The sequence below is a fragment of the Chionomys nivalis genome, chromosome 15 (genome assembly GCF_950005125.1).
Source record: "Chionomys nivalis chromosome 15, mChiNiv1.1, whole genome shotgun sequence".
In the NCBI taxonomy this organism is placed as follows: domain Eukaryota; kingdom Metazoa; phylum Chordata; class Mammalia; order Rodentia; family Cricetidae; genus Chionomys; species Chionomys nivalis.
Window position 1 is genome coordinate 60,359,611 of NC_080100.1, and position 19,596 is coordinate 60,379,206.

At 38.1% G+C, this 19,596-nt stretch overlaps 1 pseudogene; it reads left to right on the forward strand.

Moving 5' to 3' along the window:
* The first annotated feature begins 15,029 nt into the window (after positions 1–15,029).
* Positions 15,030–15,907, forward strand: LOC130887212 (60S acidic ribosomal protein P0-like; annotated as a pseudogene).
* Positions 15,908–19,596: the final 3,689 nt, after the last annotated feature.

A 19,596-nucleotide genomic window follows, 5' to 3' on the forward strand; every position in this document is an offset into this window, starting at 1 on the left:
CACTGGTCTTCGCCATGCACGTGCGTCTGCCCGCCGGTCTCTGCCCGGCACATGTGTCTTCCCGGAGAAGGATATTTTATATTCACCACATGAAAAAAAATCCATCAAGATAAAGTCTCAATTCTGAACATCAACGTCCCAAATACAAGGACACCCACATTTGTAAAAGAAACATTAATAAAGCTTAATTAACACATCAAAACCTACATTTTAATAGTGGGAGACTTCAACACTCCCATCAATGGACAGGTCTGCCAGAAAAAAACTTAACAGAAATAAGGGAGCTAAAAGATATCATAACTCAAATGGACTTAATAGACATCAACAGAACGTTTCACCCAAATACAAAAGAACAAATTTTCTTCTCAGCAAAATAACCATCAAAATTCCAAAAAAATTCTTCACAGACTTTGGAAGAATGATGTTCAACTTCATATGGAAAAAAAACCCCAGGATGGGTAAAACCATCCTGTACAATAAAGAAACTTATGAAGGTATCCCCATCTTTGATGTTAAGCTCCTCTATAGAGCTATAGTCATAAAAACAGCCTGGTATTGGCATAAAACAGATGACTGGACCAATAGAATTGAATCAAAGATCCTGACATAAATATACACACCTATAAACACCTGATTTTTGACGAAGAAGCCAAAGTCATACAATGGAGAAAAGAAAGCATTTTCAACAAATGGTGCTATCATAACTAAATGTCTACTTGTAGAAGAATGCAAATAGACCAATATCTACTGCCTTTCATAAAACTCAAGTCCAAATGGATCAAAAACCTCAACATAAGCCGGGCGGTGGTGGCGCACGCCTTTAATCCCAGCACTTGGGAGGCAGAGGCAGGCGGATCTTTGTGAGTTCGAGACCAGCCTGGTCTACAAGAGCTAGTTCCAGGACAGGCTCCAAAACCACAGAGAAACCCTGTCTCAAAAAACCAAAAAAAAAAAAAAAAAAAAAAAACCTCAACATAAATCCAGCTTTGAATGCTGGATTTGAAACAGGAGACAACTTCTCAAAAAGAATACCAGTAGCAGAGCCAGGACCTCTGCATTCAGGATCCAGGCACACTTGCGTCTGGGACCTCCAAAGGAGTAGACTGGAGTCAGAGACCTTTGTAGGACCAAGCCCAAGCCAGGGACCTCCACAGAAGGCATAAAAGAAAGTGCAAGCTGAGGAAATTATAGAAACATAAACCACAAGAAAACAACCAGGAACCACAAATGCAAGCATAAACAACAGAATACAAGAGTTGGAAGAAAGCATCTCAAGCGCTGAAGATACAATAGAGGAAACAGACTCATCAGTCAAGGAAGACACTAAATATAACAAAAGCTTAACATAAATTAATCCAGGAAATATGGGACACCATGTAAAGATTAAATCTAAGAATAACATAGAAGTTTATAAATTGACCACATACTTGGTAACAAAGCAAACCTCAACAGATACAAAAAAATTTGGAATAACCCCATGTATCTTATCAGATCACCATGTCTTAACATTAGAATTCAATAGCAACATTAATTCTAAAAAGCCCACAAATACATGGAAATTAAACAATGCTCAACTGAATCACCAATGGGTCAAGAAAGAAATTAATGACTTCCTAAAATTCAGCGAAAACAACCACACAACATACCCAAATTTATGGGACACAATGAAAGCAGTGTTAAGAGGAAAGTTCATAGCACTAAATGCCTACATAAAGAAGCTGCAAAAATCCCATACTAATGAATTAACAGAACATTAGAAAACTTTAGAACACAAAAATTGAATACACCCAGGAGAACCAGATGGCAGGAACTAATTAAATTGAGAGCTGAAATCAATAAAGTAGAAACAAAGAAACAATACAAAGAATCAATGAGATGAAGAGTTGGTTCTTTGAGAAAAATCAATAAAATAGTCCAAGCTATCCAAAAGGCAGAGAGAGAATATTCAAATTAACAAAATCAGTAATGAAAAGGGGGATACAACAATAGACATGGAGGAAATACAAAGAATCATTAGGTCATATTTGAAAACCTGAATTCCACAAAATTGAAAAACTTAAAGGAAATAGACAACTTTCTGGATAAGCATTAGTTTCCAAAATTAAATCAAGACCAAATAAGCAAATTAAATAGATCTATAACTCTAAAGAAGTAGAAATAGTCATCAAAAGTCTCCCAACCAAAAGAAGCCCAGGACCAGATGGTTTCAGCTCATAATTCTACAAGATTTCCAAAGAGCTAATACCAATACTCCTCAAATTGTTCCACATATAGAAACAGAAGGAATATTGACAAACTTTTTATGAGATTACAATTACCCTATACCCAAACTACATAAATGCATTACTAAGAAATAGAATAACAAACCAGTCTCACTCACGAACATTGATACAAAAATACTCAATAAAATACTGGCAAATCGAGTCCAAAAACACATGAGAAACATCATCTAACATGATCAAGTCGGCTTCATCCCACAGATGCAGGGATGGTTCACCATATGAAATTTCTGTCAACATAATCCACTATATAAACAAACTGAAAAATAAAAACCACATGATCATCTCATTAGATGCTGAAAAAAAACTTTTGACAAAATAAAACATCCCTTCATGATAAAGTTCTTGGAGAGAGCAGGGATACAAGGAACATACCTAAATATAATAAAGGCAATAGGCAGCAAGCCAACAGCTAACATCAAACTAAATGTAAAGAAACTCCCAGTGAAAACTAAAATATATTAAATCTCTAATTATCAGAAATTGGTTTTAAGGTAATGGTACATGCAATGGAAGAGTATGCAGTAATTTGAGGAAATCTTATAAATATTTACTGATATTGAGGGTTGTTTTTATTTACGAAAGTAAATGTAGAGTGTATGGCTTGAGTTTCTATCAGTGACATGCCAAGATCTTATCATGGTCATGTTTACATGCTCATATTGATAGTGATTTTGAGTCTTTCTTTTGTGCTTCCCTCCGATGGAAATTGACTATCTTCAAAATACAAAAATGATATCTGAATAAGGACAAAAGAAACAATTAATTCAGAAACACTCCCCACTCTGCTCCTGTCATGAGCAAGATGCCAAGTTTGTGCCAACCTACCATTTTTTGCCATTGGAGAACTGGAGGACAGGACATGGCATGGTTGAGTTTCTTCTCAAGCTCCGATTGATCCTATGCCTGCAGCATTCTCAGGCCTATGGTTATCTCTCAAACTGCTTGAGAGTTATTTTCTGACAATCGCCTAGTTCTTTGAATGCTGGCCTTACCTACTGAATATATACTGATCCAAACTACTGTGTAGCTAGAGGCATGTAACAGATGTTCTGCAGGGTGGTGCTAAACACTGCTGCTGAGGTGTTAAACTTTCCTTGTATTTTGTGAGACACACTTTTAACTTATTTTGAGAATGAAAAAGAAAAGTGGCAAATCTGCTAACGTTTCTTTTTACTTGGCACTAAATCATCTGGTGTATTTGACATTCCCCACACATGTCATTTTCTGTAAGTTGTTAATACTGATTCTATCCAGTCACTTGCCAAAGGGAAATCAGTGTGTACAGTTGCTTCCCTGTTCCAGAGCTCCTGGAGGACAGGAAGACATCCTTGTGGTTCAAAAACTGCTACAAAAGGTGGCAAGTTTTTATAGAATAGCTGAAAAAAATGTTTCTTCTGTTTAAAGATGCTGAAGTAAATGCATAATTGTTTAATACATTTATACTATGTGTCTTTTACATCATGTATCTTGATCCCATTAATTTCCCCATCCCTTTGCATCTGCTCTCTGCCCCTGTATACCTTACAAATAAAACAAAATTCAAGTAAAAAAGAAAAAAGGGGGAAACTGAAAAATCTCACCATGGAAGCTGTGGTGTGAAGTGAGCCATGCCATGTTTGTCTTTACTTGCAAGTGTTCATTTCAAAAGGTCAGTGGTTTGGTTTGAGGTCTCTGGCTTCTACTACTCTATGATGCTGGGCCCTCATTAGGGCTCCTCCTGGATGTCCTGTTCTCGCCCTGTGTTGTGGAGATCTTGCTGCTTTGGGTCTACAGGTCAGGTTCCTTTATGAGCTCCACAGATCATAGAGGGGTGGATGATGTGGCAGGCTAACACATATCCAGTATTTTAAAGTTCACTGATTATTTACATGATCTAGAGAATAAGGAATTATATTTTCCAATATTAAAGGTTTTAACTTGAATTATTGTAACTATGATGAGAAAATGGTCCCACACTTCTTGCCCCCCGCCTTTTTTTTTTTTACAAAATAAGCATTTCTAGAAGAAAAAAAGCAGCAAAAATGTAAATACTACATTAAAATATACTAACATTTAAAACAACCTGATTGACTAAGAAATACTATGCCCAAATAGTCATAAATAAATTGGTTTGCATCATTCTTACAATAGAAATGATATAGTGTTCATTAGGGGACCTGAAGAGACTCCACAGATATGTTCAACTCAAATGTGACCTTGGTAAAATCCAGGCCCTCTCTGAGCTCAATAAGGTTGCCTAATTATACCCCCTACACCATCTTTAATCAGTACATGAGTATTGGTGAAGTGGGGCTATGTAAGCCCATAACAATGAAAGCTTGGGCTTGATAATCTATCACAAACATTTTTCTCAGAAATGTGTTGTACATATCTGTATGTCTAGATTTATCTAAGAACACTTGTACATTTTAAAGCACAAAGTTGCAGCCTAGATGGAAGTGTATCTAACAAACTACTCCACCTTTCTGTTTACAGCCACTTACCATCTCAATGTGCTTCACTTTCGATGAATTCATTTATTCTTTCGTTCATTTACAGTGTGGTAACGTAACTATAAAATCAATATTTTCCTGTTTTGAATAACCCAAAATAGCAAATAATTTAAAAATCACTTCCACTTGACTTTGGAATCTATTGCAGGCACTGTTTTTCCAGAAAATTTACCTCATAATTACGTTGTGCGCGAGTGAAATGAGTTTCTATTTCAAATTCACACTGAATTCTGACTTCTGGGTGATGAGGGGAAGCCACCCAGGGCTCAAATATTTGCTAGGTTGCCATGGATAATTAGGATTGATTTCCTGTGTCTTTTATTCTAAATTTGGTATCACTCTTGCCAATACAGGTTGTTGTCTGTTTTCATATAAACTTCTCACAATCTTACTTTTGCTTTGCAGAGTCATCGGTGTGTGTGTGCTCTGTGGAAGCTGTGTTTCTCATACTCACTGAAAACAATAAACTATCTGTTTCTGGCAGAGTTACCGGTCACCACACAGAAGAAGGAAATTCTTTAGAAAGAGAAATCTTACTTTTGCAATACTTGTAAAGCATTATTGTTTAAAAACAATTCTATTCATCTCACCAAACATTCACCATAAATAAAACTAGGTCATGTTAGCCTAGGTTAAAATGCTCTTAGAGAGTATATGCTCATTGGTGAGCATATACCTACAGCATGTACAAGGTCATGAGTTCAAGCACTGCAAGAATTCTCTTCTTGTTTAGTGAACTAGGAAATTCACTGATTATCATTTACCATTAAGACTTTGAGTAGCTCACACACTGCCTGCTTAACTCACATTATTCATTTGTATATTTTCTCCCTGGCCAGTTCAGTCTACCCTATCTATTGATTTTCTTTGTTTTACTTATTACTATTGACTGATTGATTTTGACATAATGGATTTCACATTTTGCATCCTGATATCACTCGTTTAACCATCCCTGCATGTCTTCCTTCTCTCCAAAAACAAAACAAAATTTAACAAAATTAACAAAACAACCAAAACCAACCAACCTAATAAACAAATTCTCAGTATGAAAACTGTAGTGTGATTTGGTGAGCCACACAGTGTACTCTTTAGTCCATAATCTTTACTTATGAGTGCTCATTGCTGAGTCATTGGTCTGGTTTGAGGCCGCTGACCTCTGATGCACTATAGATAATGTGTCCTCACTGAGGCTCCTCATGAATGTCCTGTTGTTGTCCTGTGTCATGAAGATGCTGATGTTTTGGATCTGTAGGTTTTGCCTCTTTTCAATGATCTTGCAGTTCATAGGGGAGGTGGATGTTGAGTGGGGCAGCTCATAGCCCTGGTTCTGGGCCTGGATGGTCAGCAGTTTCCCCTCATTGTCACTACCCAGACACGCTCTCCAGCATTGCCCCAGCTAGCTCACCCCACACAGAGGCAGCAAGGAGTGGGCAAGTTCTCCTGCTCTCATGCCCTCAGGTCCAGCTCACCCATACTCTCTCACACACACCAGTGATAACTCAACCATCTTGCTTAGGCAAGGTGCAGGACCTGCCCTCCCATGCACTGTGACTAGTAAGGGGCAGGATTAACTCTCACACTCTCATGACCCCAGGCCAATTTTCCCACCTGCCACAGGTGGCAAGAGACAGGAGGAGAGAGCATCTTTCCCTCACCCTTGTCACCACATGCCTGTTGTAGGAAGCCACTTGTTTGTTCCTGGCTACCCAGACTACTGAAATGGTCACACAGAAACTATTATTTGCCATACTGTTTGGCCAATCACTTAAGCATATTGTTAGCTAGCTCTTAGATCTAGAATTAACCCATTTCCATTATTTTCTATTTTCCATGAGGTTCGTGTCCTATTGGTCAGGTTCCAGCTAATGGCTCACATCTTTCTCCTCTGGTGGCTCCATGGCATCTCCCTCTGGTGAGGCTCCACCTACTTTCTTGTCCTCTATCTGCTTGAAACTCCCGTCTTGCCCTATTCTGCTAAACCATTGGCCAAAAAAGATATATTCATTAACCAATAAAAGCAACACATAGAAGGACGTCCCATATTACATGCCAGTAGGGGGTCAGAGTCAGCTCTGTTGCTTTGAGTCCCTAGGGGCCAGCTCATCTTAAGCCCCCCCTCCCACACACCAACAGGGTTGGTGCCCAGACATGGGGCACTGAATCTACAGAAAGCCTGAGAAAGCTTGGGAAAGAATAGAGTAAAGCATGCTTTCTTCGTAGCAGCAATTTCTTGGGTCTGCTCTGCTTGCTAGAGGCAAGCAAGCGCTCTCTTCTAAGAGAGGCTTCCTGACTCAGCTTTAGCTGCAAAATCCTGTAGCTCTTTTAAGAGGTCCTGCCACGAAACACTTAAACGGTGTTGATGAAAAGCTGAACGCATGCTTGTTTGTTTTCAGCCGTAGCAGGAAAAAAGTTGTGCTGTTTTAAAATGCTGGCATTCTGGTCCGTCTTGCCAGGGCAAACTCTGACTCTTTGAGGCAGGAGGTCAGCTACAGAAAGAGCATTTGAGTGTTGTAGCTTGTTTGCTGGCAAGGACCTTGAAACGCCACAGAGTTGTGGTGATAAACATGGCTACAGCTGGTATCTCCGCCATGAGGCTGGAAAGCTAAGGAATGGGCTGTATCCAGCCGTCAAAACCACGGCTTTCGTCCTACTGATATGGCTTGGTAAATTAAAGACTCATCTGGTCAGAAAAAGAGAGATATACAGTAAAGAGAGATTCAAAGACAAAGAAAACTTTAAATGATTTACAGTGTGTTAAAAAATATTTGCAGACTGAAAGTTAAAGTTCTTAAAAGTAAAAAAACAAAAATAAGGAAGTAGTTGGGTGTGGTAGTACACACCTTTAATCCCAACACTTAGGAGGCAGAGGGAGATTGACTTCTGTGACTTCAAGGTGTGGTAGCACGTGCCTTTAATCCCAATGCCTGGGAAGCAGAGACAGAAGGATCTCTGAGAGTTCAAGGACAGCCTGGTCTACAGAGTTATTCCAGGACAAAGATACACAGAATATAAACTAAAAGTAAAAAATAAACAAAATAGAGGTTAAAATAAAGTCGCACAAAGATGGAAAACACAACGAGAATCTTGATACTATATGCTATTATGCTCTGTTTGAATTGTTTGAATGATGAGGAAGGAGCAACAGTTGCTAAAAGGTATTTGTTTATAAATGCTGCTGAACTAATCCACGATAGATATTTTCAAAATACCTTGACTTCAGAATTTGGATCTAAGGATATGATACTTTGGAAAAGAGTTTCTTCTTTTGTTTTCACAGAGGATGAGACCCTGTGGATTTCTTCTATTTCAATATGGTATGATAGACCACGCCCTCCTGAAAGGTTGCTGTGAACACCTTCAGAAAATTACTTTGCTCAACTGCCGACTGAGATGAACCTAGCAGACAGGTTATCCCATAAAAGACCCGAATAACAGCACCCCCATTCAGCAGGAAGCAGTTTGGAGAGAAAAAACTGCGCCCATGTTCCCATATATTGTTTATAAATGTTTTTTTTACATTTAAAGGGGGAGATGATACAGATGTGAATAATTTGCATTGATATGAATCTTGGTTTACTGATATTAATTTAAGGTCAATTTTATTATATGTATATGTATTTCTGACCTTGATTAAGGTATTGTGATTGTGTAGTTCATTTAAAAATGTAATGTATATAGGTTGTTAATGGATAATTATCAGTAATAGTCAAGCTTGTAGTCATGTTAGATTTTCTAGATGTACATAGATATATTTTAGATAGACATTCTTCATATCTTTCAAAGATTATAAAATATGGCATTTTAAGTGTTTTAATAACTTAGGGTTTTTCATGACAATGAGACACGTCTGCTCCTGGCAGCACCAATCTACTTCAAGAAGAAAGAAGATGGGCATCGAAGAGGCACCTTATGGAGTTTGATAGCCATTTGGGCATGAAACTGCTCTTGCCTGGACTGTTGCATAAACTGGACACAAAGAACCTGCAGAGAGAGGACTGCTGAACTTGCCTAAAGGTGAGATGATCTTTCAGGGTTCCTGATTTATGAAAGAGTCTGCGAGACACTCTGCAGGACACAGCAGATAGTGACTGAACTGCCTTTGAAATTTCCTGCTTCATGGAAACGTCTCTGGATACTGTGGGCCTGAAGGCTGAAGATTGATGCCCCAATGGTGCAGAGGAACTTTGGATGACTGTACAGGCAGTGAGATGTCTCTGTCATTTCTAGAGTTTTGAAAATTGCTTACTTTTTGTTTGCTTAGGTAATATTGTATTCTTCTGGAGTCTTTGATGGAGTTGAAGAATAGATAGATAGTTATTTTCCTTAGTTATTATAAAGATAAAATAGATGTAAATATTGTAATTTTTACTTGATAACTGTTTTGTTATATGTAATTTTGCTATGTTAAAGTTAAAGCCTTCCTTTTTTTTTTTGTTTAAACAGAAAAAGGGGAAATGATGGAGGAAGGTCATTTGTCAATAAACAAACTGCTTTGGCCCATTTGATAGGCCATCCCTTAGGTGGGTGGAGTAGACAGAATAGAATGCTGGGAGGAAGAGGAAGTGAGCTCAGATGCAGGGCAGCTCCTCTGAGAGACAGACGCCATGCTCTCCTCTCCAGAGCAGACACGATGAAGCTCTGACCCAGGATGGACGTAGGCTAGAATCTTCCCGGTAAGCGCACCTTGGGGTGCTACACATATGAACAGAAATGGGTCAAGCAGTGTTTAAAAGAATACAGTTTATTTGTTGTTATTTCGGGGCATAAGCTAGCTAGGCAGCCATGAGCCGGGCTGTGGGAAGAGGCCCACAGCTCCTACTACACAGGGTCAATTCTACTCTGTTGCCCAGATGATGCTTAGGACCTTTTCTCTTGCATGTTGCAACTGGTGAAGAACAGGGCCAGCTCTCCCACCTACTATAGGGAAAGGGGAGGGAGTGTTAGGTATTTTTATTGCTATGATCAAGTCAGGTTATAAAAGAAAGTTTATTTCAACTTATTCTTTCAGAGGGTAAAAGTTCATAATTGTGGGTACAGTGTAGTAGCAGCAGCCAGAGCAAAGGGCTCCGACACTGCATCTTTCTTTTCTTTTTTTTATTATTTAAAACATTTTAAAATTTAAATATATTTTGATCATACTCTTCAGATTTCTTGCTTCACTGAGAAATCCCCCATATACTCTAGGCCTATAGACTAATGATGGATGCTCCAATATTACAGAAGAACTTTGGGTGACTGTCGAGGAAGCTGGATGTTTCTGTCATTTTTAGAATTTTGCAAGTTGCTTACAATGCACATCCTGTTTACTTAGGTATTACTATATTCTTCTGTGGTTTTGATGGAGTTGAAGACTAGATACCTATAATTATGCTTTTACTTAGTTATGATAAAAGATATATTTGTTATAAAACTTTAGAATCACAAAAGTAGAATAGATGATAGAGTATTTTCTCTAATTTTACAGATACAAATAGACTAAACATTGTAACTGTAATTCTCACTTGATAACTGTTTTGTTATATGTAATTTTCCTATGTTAGAGTTAAAACCTTCCTTTTTAATTAGATCTAAAAGGGGAGATGTTGTAGGATTTTTTTCTGTGTGCTGTGAATATATATTTCTCTCAATGGTTGAATAAAGCTATTTGGGCCAATGGCCAAGCAGAGTAGAACCAGGCAGAAAATTCAAATACAATACAAAGAAAAAGAAGGTGGAGTTAGTGAGATGCATGTAGTTGCAGAAGGAGTGACTTGCCAGGGCATCACTGGTAAGCCACAGCCATGTGGTGATACGTAGAGTAGTAGAAATGGGTTATTTTAATTGTGAGAGCTAGTCAGTAATATGCCTAAGGCATTGGCCAAACAATTATAATTAATATAAAGCCTCAGAGTGGTTATCTTATAAGTGACTGTGGAGCTAGGCAGAGCACAGGAAAGCTTCCAACTACACAGAAGGAAAGGAGTCCATGAAAAGGCAGAAGAATCCAAGACCCAGTCATTCATTGACTCAGAATTCCCATTAAAACACTCTACTGGAAGTCATAATACATATGCAGAGGACCTGGTGTAAGCCCTGTACTTCAGTCTCTGCTAGTTCATATGTGCTTTACTCATGCTGATTTGGACGGCCTTGTTGTCCTGATGTCTTGCTTCCCCTCTGATTTTTACACTCTATCCACTCCCTCTTTTGTTCTCTGAGGCTCAGGGTTCTCTGAGCCCTGAGGGGGGAATTTGATGGAGAAATCCCACTTAGGGCTGAGACTTCTGAGGTCTCTCACTCTGCAAGCTCTCTGGCTGTGGGTCTCTGTATTTGTTCCTGTCTGCTGCAGGAGGAAGCTTTGAGAGACCACATTTTTAACTGTTATCATGAAGTGGAGACAACAGGCTGAAAGTAGGTCAACTCTATGAACAGTCACAGCCCATTTCCAGCAACTTACCTCCTCTAAGAAGGCTGAACATCCATACAGTGTCCCCAAACAGCACCACCCACTAGGGACCAAGTGCTCAAATACTTTGGGAGCATTCTCATTCTAATCTCACACAGTGTAAGCTACACATCCACACTAAAACTGTTTTTGCTGCCTGCTGTTTTGGGTCTTGGAAATGAACCTTGGCCCAATGCATATTAAACAGGTGTTTTACCCCTGAATTATATCAAGCTCCATTTTATATACTTAAGAGCTTATCTAAACCAACAAGCTCAAACGATTTAATTTTGTGTATTTCAAAGGACAACTTTCCTGTGCATTGTACTACATTTTACAACTGAAATACTATCACATTGACTTATTAGATTTTGCAACTGAAATTAATATTTTCTATACAAAGACTCAACCAATATTACTTTCATGAGAGTGTTAATGATTATTACATTTCTAAATGCACTTGAGGGAATGGGAGGAGAAGAGGGAGTGGGAACTTGGATTGGTATTTCTTAAAAATCTAAAAAAAATTTATTTCCATCATTTTAGTTGTATACAGATGTAGTGTATATTTGTGGGTATGTGTGAATGAATGCAGGTATTTATGAAAGCCAGAAGTGTTGGATCTCTAGGAGTTGAAGAAATAGGCAGTTGTGAACTGCCAGATGTGATTCCTGGGACCCAACTCAGGTCCTCTGGATGAGCAAAAAGTGCTTTTTGGCCCTGAGCCACTTCTCCAGATATACTTCCTCAAATATACTTACTAAAACCTCCAGGAATTCACTCATTCATTTATTCAGCATACACTAATGATGGTGTGCTACAGACTAATATCTTCTAGATGTTACAGATGCTATGGTGCGGTACCTTGCTAAATGCTTACTCTCTTGGAACAGATTTTGTGTGTGTTGCTGTTATTGCTGTTGTTTAGAGAGTTGAACAGCAAACAAGAAGTTAAAATAGTAAGAATCACGAAGAGAAAACAATGGAACAATCAGACAGGAAGTGGTCAGGTTAAAATCTAGATTAAGTAGCCATGAGGACATAAGAGGAGGGGACATGTAAATTGATTCCTTAATGATTAAAAAATCAACAAATCAAACAAACAAAGGTGATGATAAGGTACCATCCAATAAACCTTACGGAGGTGAAAGTGTGGCAGGCAGAGGTCAAGATTGTGGTAGCTTGGACCGACGTGATAGCTACAGAAGCAGATATGTTTAGGCTATATTTTTGAAAATTCAAAAATAGTTAAATTTTTTTAAAAATATGAAATTATAGAAGTTTGTCTCTATAAACATATGCATACAGAGAGAAAGACATATTGTGTACACACACATATAGTGGGAGGAACTATCTAGGATGTTGTGTTATTGATAATGCAATCTGCTGCAAGGAATGAAGAAAGTTAGTTATAGAAAAAGAAGGTTTTTGGAATCAGTAGTTTTGTAGTTTGGGTTTTAAGCATTCATTAAAGTGTCATCTGTCAAAAACTTGGTGACCATGTTAGTGTTATTGAGATGCAGAGCCTCGAAAGTAGGCCTTCAGGTCATTGAGGTCTGCTTTTGTAAAAGTTGGTACCCAGTTCTTGTTATCTGGAATTCTAACCACATGGAGAAAGATTTCTGATATGTGTTTCTGCTATGCTGTATTGACAAGTAAACAAGCAGAATTAATTGAAAGTAGATAGAAACCTTAAAAAACGTCAGTCAAGAATAAACCTTTTCTCTTTATAAGTTGATTTGTCTTACATAGTTGTCATAGGGCAAGAAAGCTGACTAGTACAGTAGAGCCCATCACCGAATTTTTGGATCATAATGAAATATTTATTACACTTCAGCAGAGATCTCAAGTAGGCAGGAAAGCTTTGAGACTGAAGGTCAGAGCTCCATATTTAAATATTAAAAGCAAATGAAATCATATAAAATAAGACATTCAAATTTTCCCCCTTTAAAAGTAGCATTCATTACAATCTCTTGGGTTTTTTTTCATGTGTGGGAAGGAATCCTCAACATTTCAACATTGTGTTTTGAAAGTGGAACTGTACACAGAAAGCCATGTATGTAAAGTGGTCCTTCCCAAACATGTGTATTGTAAGGATAGAGACTTCATGTTGAGGTGCTTTACATGACTGTGGGAAAAGGAACCTTCTCCTCATGCTCAGGTTCCTCTTGTTTGTTTGTTGTGTGTTTATTTTTGATTTTTGGGCCAGGGTCTCCCAAGGTAACCTGGCCTCAAACCTGCCATCCTCTTGCCTTAACCTCTGGATCTCACTGTGTAGACCAAGCTGGCCTTGAACTCGCAGAGATCCTCCTGGCTCCACCTCCAAGTGCTGGGATTAAAAGTGTGCACCACTCTTTCCAGTGCATTCTAATTTCCACTTAAGAGTTGAACTGCATCAGAAAAACCTGTAGAGAATAACTACAAATACTCACCTCAGCATATCTCCCAAGGCTCAAAAGTTCTATAAGCAAGTTCATTATTTTGGGGGGTTTATTTGTTTTATTTTTTATTTTTTGAGTTTCTCTGGGTATCCCTGGCTGTCCTAGAACTTGCTATGTAGACCAGTCTGGTCTTGAATTCAGAGATCCACCTGCCTCTGCTTTCCAAGTAATGTGATTAAAGGTGTCTGCCACCACTGCCTGGCAAAGCAAGCTTTTCAAGAAGATTATCACAGATAGAAAATTTCACTCTAATATAGCACACAAATACTTATAAATAGGTTTATAAATACCAAGTACCAAATAGGTTTATATAGACATAAAATCACATTTTGTACATAAAATTACTTCTTTTTATTTTCATAGAGAATGACATCAGGTCCTGGCATCCAATGGCTAATGACTGCATACTAAGTACATAGATGACAACATGTTTTAGTCAGTGTCTTCAGTCTTACATATATGTACACCTTTGGGTGACACTACATGCTAAAGTCCATATCTTAAAACTCTGGTAAGATTATGAGGTATACATCATGTAACTTTTGTTTTTAATAATAATCCAAAGAATATTTCCATATAAAAAGTTTTTGGATATGGAAATAAGGTGTCATCTTTCAAATAAAGTGTTATTAATTATAATTTGAACAAAGTAGTTTTAAAGATTCTCTATGCCATTATGTCATGAATATAGGTAGAGATGCCCAAATATATTTCAGGTCCAGTGACTTTTTCAGTTGTGTGTGCATGTATTGCATGTGTGTGCATGTTGTGTGCAGTTGTGTGTGCATGTATTCTTTTCTGATGCTCAAGGTTGTTTGCTGTGCTCTGTTTCAATATAATAAAAATTCCTTACTGGGAAGGTCCACTAAAGAGCTATAAAAGGTGTATCTACTGTAGCAGACATCTTGGTTCTTCCCCTTGCTTTACTCATCCCAATCACTCTTGAACCGTCCAATGATAAGCTTTGAAGCTGTGTGGTCTTCTATCAATAGAACTGTCTTTACAAATTCATTGCTCTCTTTTCTGTGTTTAATGTATGTGACTGCTAATCGATTTTAGGCTGTTTTAGCCTTAAAAAAATCCAAAAAAAACAAAACAAAACAAAACAAAACAAAACAAAACACAAGGCCGGGCGGTGGTGGCGCACGCCTTTAATCCCAGCACTTGGGAGGCAGAGGCAGGCGGATCTCTGTGAGTTCGAGACCAGCCTGGTCTACAAGAGCTAGTTCCAGGACAGGCTCCAAAACCACAGAGAAACCCTGTCTCGAAAAACCAAAAAAAAAAAAAAAAAAAAAAAAAAAAATCCTAATAACCCCCTTTTTCACCTGGTATCTAATTAGGGTGACAAAGTCTTTAAACCCTGTGTGGCAATCCCTAATGTACCACTGTGATGCCCACGGAAGACAGGGCAACATGGAAGTCCGTCTACTTCCTTAAGATCATCCAACTTCTGATGATTAGATGAAATGCTTCTTTGCAGGAGCAGACAATATAGGCTCCAAGCAAGTGCAGCAGATCCTCATATCCCTGTGAGGGAAGGCTGCGGTACTGATGGGCAAGAACAAGTCATCTGGAAAACATGGCAGCTTGGGGTAAACCCTTACATCATATTCAGGGAAATGTGGACTTTGTGTTCACCGAAGAGGACCTCACTGAGATTAGAGACATGCGGCTGGCCAATACGGTGTTGGCTGCAGCCCATGCTGTTGCCATTACCCTGGGTTAAGTCATTGTGCCGGCCCAGAACATAGATCTGAGGCCTGAGTAGACTTCTTTCTCCCAAGCTTTAGGTGTCATCATTAAAATCTCCAGAGGTGCCATTAAAATTCTGAGTGATGTACCGCTGATCAAAACTGGAGACAAAGTAGGAGCCAGTGAAGCCACGCTGCTGAACATGCTGAACATCTCCTCTTCTCCACTGGGTCGATCATCAGTCAGGTGTTTGACAATGGCAGCATTCGCAACTCAGAAGAGCTTGACATTGCAGAGTAGAGTAGGCATTCTCGCTTCCTAGAGGATGTCCTAAATGTTACTGTTGTTTGTATGCAGATTGGTTTCCTGACTGTTATCTTGATGCCACACTCTATTTAAAATGGGTCCAAGTGGGTCCTGGCTTTGGCTGTGGAGACTGAGTACACCTTCCCACTTTCTGAAAAGGTCAAGGTCTTATTGGCTAATCCATCTGCTTGTGTAGCTGCTGTCCCTGTGACTGCTACCACCACCGTTACTTCTGTTTCTACTGCAGTCCCAGACAAGGTCTCTGACTAATCCACTCAAAGCAACCAGCTCAGTCAGCTTAATTTTAGAAACATGAAAATAAAAGTTTGCTTCTATTTAAAAAAAAAATCTAATGACATAATAATTCCCTTGTCAATGTTTCAGATTCTATGGAAAGCATTCATGTTATTACAGACATACGTGCAACATTTAATGCCTATGATTTAACTGCTACTTATTTACACTGTGCATTTCAAATGAGTTGTGACATTTTCTTTTCCATCATCTTATTAATAATGTTTCAAATATATTATGGAAAAATAGCTGTCTTTAATCATAAGACAACAGATAGTTTCAACTATTGTTGAACAAATGAAAATTCAAAATGAGATTAAGATGTAGTTGGGCAGGGCTGGAGAGATGGCTCAGCGGTTAAGAGCACTGCCTGCTCTTCCAAAGGTCCTGAGTTCAATTCCCAGCAACCACATGGTGGCTCACAACCATCTGTAATGAGATCTGGTGCCTTCTACTGGCCTGCAGATATACATGCAGACAGAATATTGAGAATACTGTATACATAATAAATAAATTTTTTTTTTAAAAAAAGATGTAGTTGGTCAAATAGTTAAAATTTTAATGCGGTTTAAAGTTGCAGTTACTGAAAAGACTAAAAGATACAACCCTACTCTTGATAGTCACTGGGGACAATAGAGCGAAATGGGCATGTAAAAGATAGGAACACCAACTGCAGCATGAGCTATGTGTACACAGAGGTCTGGAGTAGTTTAGGCTCTGCCTTACAGACTTTTTTCAAAGAGAAAACATTATATTTTTCATTCCTTCAATTAAAGAGCTTTATAAGCAATAATTCACAAATTTTTTATTTTGTATAGTGGTATACATTTATAATCTAAGCACCTGAGAAGCTAAGACAAGGAGATATTGAGTTCACCATTAATTTGAGCTACACAGTGAAATCTTATTTCAGAAAAAAAAATCTATCAATCTTATGATCTACCAGGATTCTTTCCTTGAGCCATTAGTGAATAATTACAAAAAGAAAGTTGGATGTGTTTTCATCACAGCCCTATCTTTGAGCTAGAAGGCTCAAACACTTTGAAACTGTAGTATTGTGTTGCTCTCCAACTGACATGGTCTCTCAATATGACTAAATTTAGTTCAGCACTCTTAAGAGTCAACCCATAGCTGTGAAGATTGAATTTGAAAGTTCCTCATGAGGGCCCTGTGAGTTCCCCTGCTTTGGCTTCTGTATAAGATGAAAACCTTTCACTGTGGAGGTCTTCCATATGAAATTTTTTTATTAGAGAGCAAAAAAAAAAAAGCTCACAAATAAGGGGAAATAAAGTTTCTGCGGATGATGAAATGAGGAAGGGTATAAGAAACACTAAAAATATATTCTCTCTCTCTTTCCTCCTTTTTTGTTTTGGTGTGTATATGTATGCATGTATTTATGTGGGTACAGGTATGAACTCCAGGGATTCTCTTGTCTGTCTCCATAGCACTGACTGGGATTACAGGTGTATGCCATCAAGTCCAGCTTTTCACATGGGGGATGGGGACTTGAATTAAGTTCCTTATGCTTGTGTACTTAGTATTTCACCAACAAAGCCATCTCTCTAGTCTCTGATTTATCCATTTTTTAAAAACACGAAGTTAATCCTGGTTATTGATAAAGACCAGAATTTGGTTATGGTAAACTTGACTGAGATCTTATCTTTCACTTCTTATTTCTCAACTTACAAATTTATGACACATTTAATTGTTCTTGTCAAACTCATAGTGACCTCCCAAAGGCAATCCCATATCCTTACTTGATGGTTTGTCAATATTTGCCATCAGTACAACAGTCATACCTGATACACATCATCGTGTCATCCCGTGACATAGGATTTTAGTTTTACTTACATATATTTGGTCATTCTTGCTCAGTATCCCTTTAAGATCATTTTTAATAATTTATATGCTTCAGTATCTTGCATCAGATGTTCCCTTTTTCCTTAATTTATATCAGTAGTTTCTCAATTTTTTAATTCCCCAAGAGTCACTGAGAATATAAAATTTGTACACTAACTCCAAGAATATGCCTTTGGGTAAAGACCAAAAAGTTTCCACACTATTTAAGCTAGCTCACAAGATAAGACGTTTTCCCTTGTTCTATACAATGTTATAATCTTCTCGACATACCACCAATATGCTAATTCACAAATTTATACTTTTAGCTAAGATCTGTTTGACCCATATGCCGTACTCATATCCAACTGCCTACTGGGTTTTTCTCGTGTCCCTCTGATGTATGAAATTCAATGTTCAAATGTTAACTCATCTTCCCTAAACCTGGGCCTGCTTCTTTGCTCTTTTTCACACCGTATCAGATCAGCACCATCTAATTAGAGCAGAACCGTTCCTTTCATCTCCCTCACCTAATCAGTCAGAATGGCTGAGTCTGTCTTCAGGATGTCTTTTTTAATATCTCAATTTTTTCCATTCTAGTGATTGTCAATTTTTCCCAAGTTAATATTACTCTCTCTCTCCCTCTCTTTCTCTTCTCTCCTCTCCTCCTTCCCTCCTTCCTTTTCTCCCTCTTTCTCTCCTTTCCTTCTCTTCTTCCTGCAGCTATGAACTTATTTTTCCTGATGCTAGGCTGTTTTTTGTAATTATCACATATTTATTTATTTGTGTGTGTGTGTTCACATGTGAAGGTATACCTTGGTGCTTCTCAATTGAGAGGACACCTTACTGGTGTCCTGTATTCTCTCATTCCACCACATGGATCCTGAGGGTCGAATCCAGGTTATAAAGCTTGGCAGCAGGTACCTCTACCCATTGAGCCTTGAGCCTTCAGTTTTTAATCTAAGTAAAGGATGTGTATTGTAAACAACTTTCAAAGTTCTAGAATTGACAGAGACATATGTGGCCTGGACAGTTATTCAAATTTCTTCTGTGATGTTGGGACATCCATCTTCAGCCTACAGGCTCATAGTATCTGGCAGACATTTACATGAAGCAAGAAATTTGAAAGGTGGTTTTGCCTATATTGAGAGTTTATAGTCACTTTCTCTGTGTCCTACAGAATGTCTGGCAGTCTCTTCTGTGAAGCAGGAACCAGGAAGGACCATTCCATCTTTTGGAAAGTCACTTTTCTGTGGGTACTGCATGTCCAGTTCACATACCATACCATCAAGCAGTCCAGGCAAGAGAAGTTCCTTGCCCAAATGGCTAACCAACTCAATAAGGAGCCCTTCAACGCCCATCCTTGAAGTAGACTGGTGCTGCCAGGAACAGATATGTCTCATTGTCATGAAAAGTCATAAGTTCTTGAATCATTTTAAACAACATATTCTGTAGGTTTATGAAAGATTTTAAGAATATCTATCCATATGAAATATATCTCTAAGCAGCTAGAAAACCTAACTGACAAGACTACAAGTTTGACTATTATAAATGGCTATGTATTAATCTATATTTCTTAATTACACATTACATTTTAAATAAGCTGCACAAACACAATACCTTAAACAAGAGCAGAAATACATACCACAGTGTAGCAAATCGACCTTAAATTTGTGTCAATAGATCAATGTCCATGCCAATGTAAATTACTCATCTCTATATTTATTTTTCTTTTTAGAAATAAATTGATTGTGACCATTAATCTCATATAAATCAACCTCCTTTAAATGAAAGCAAACATTTATAAGCAATCAGCTTCCTGCTGCTTA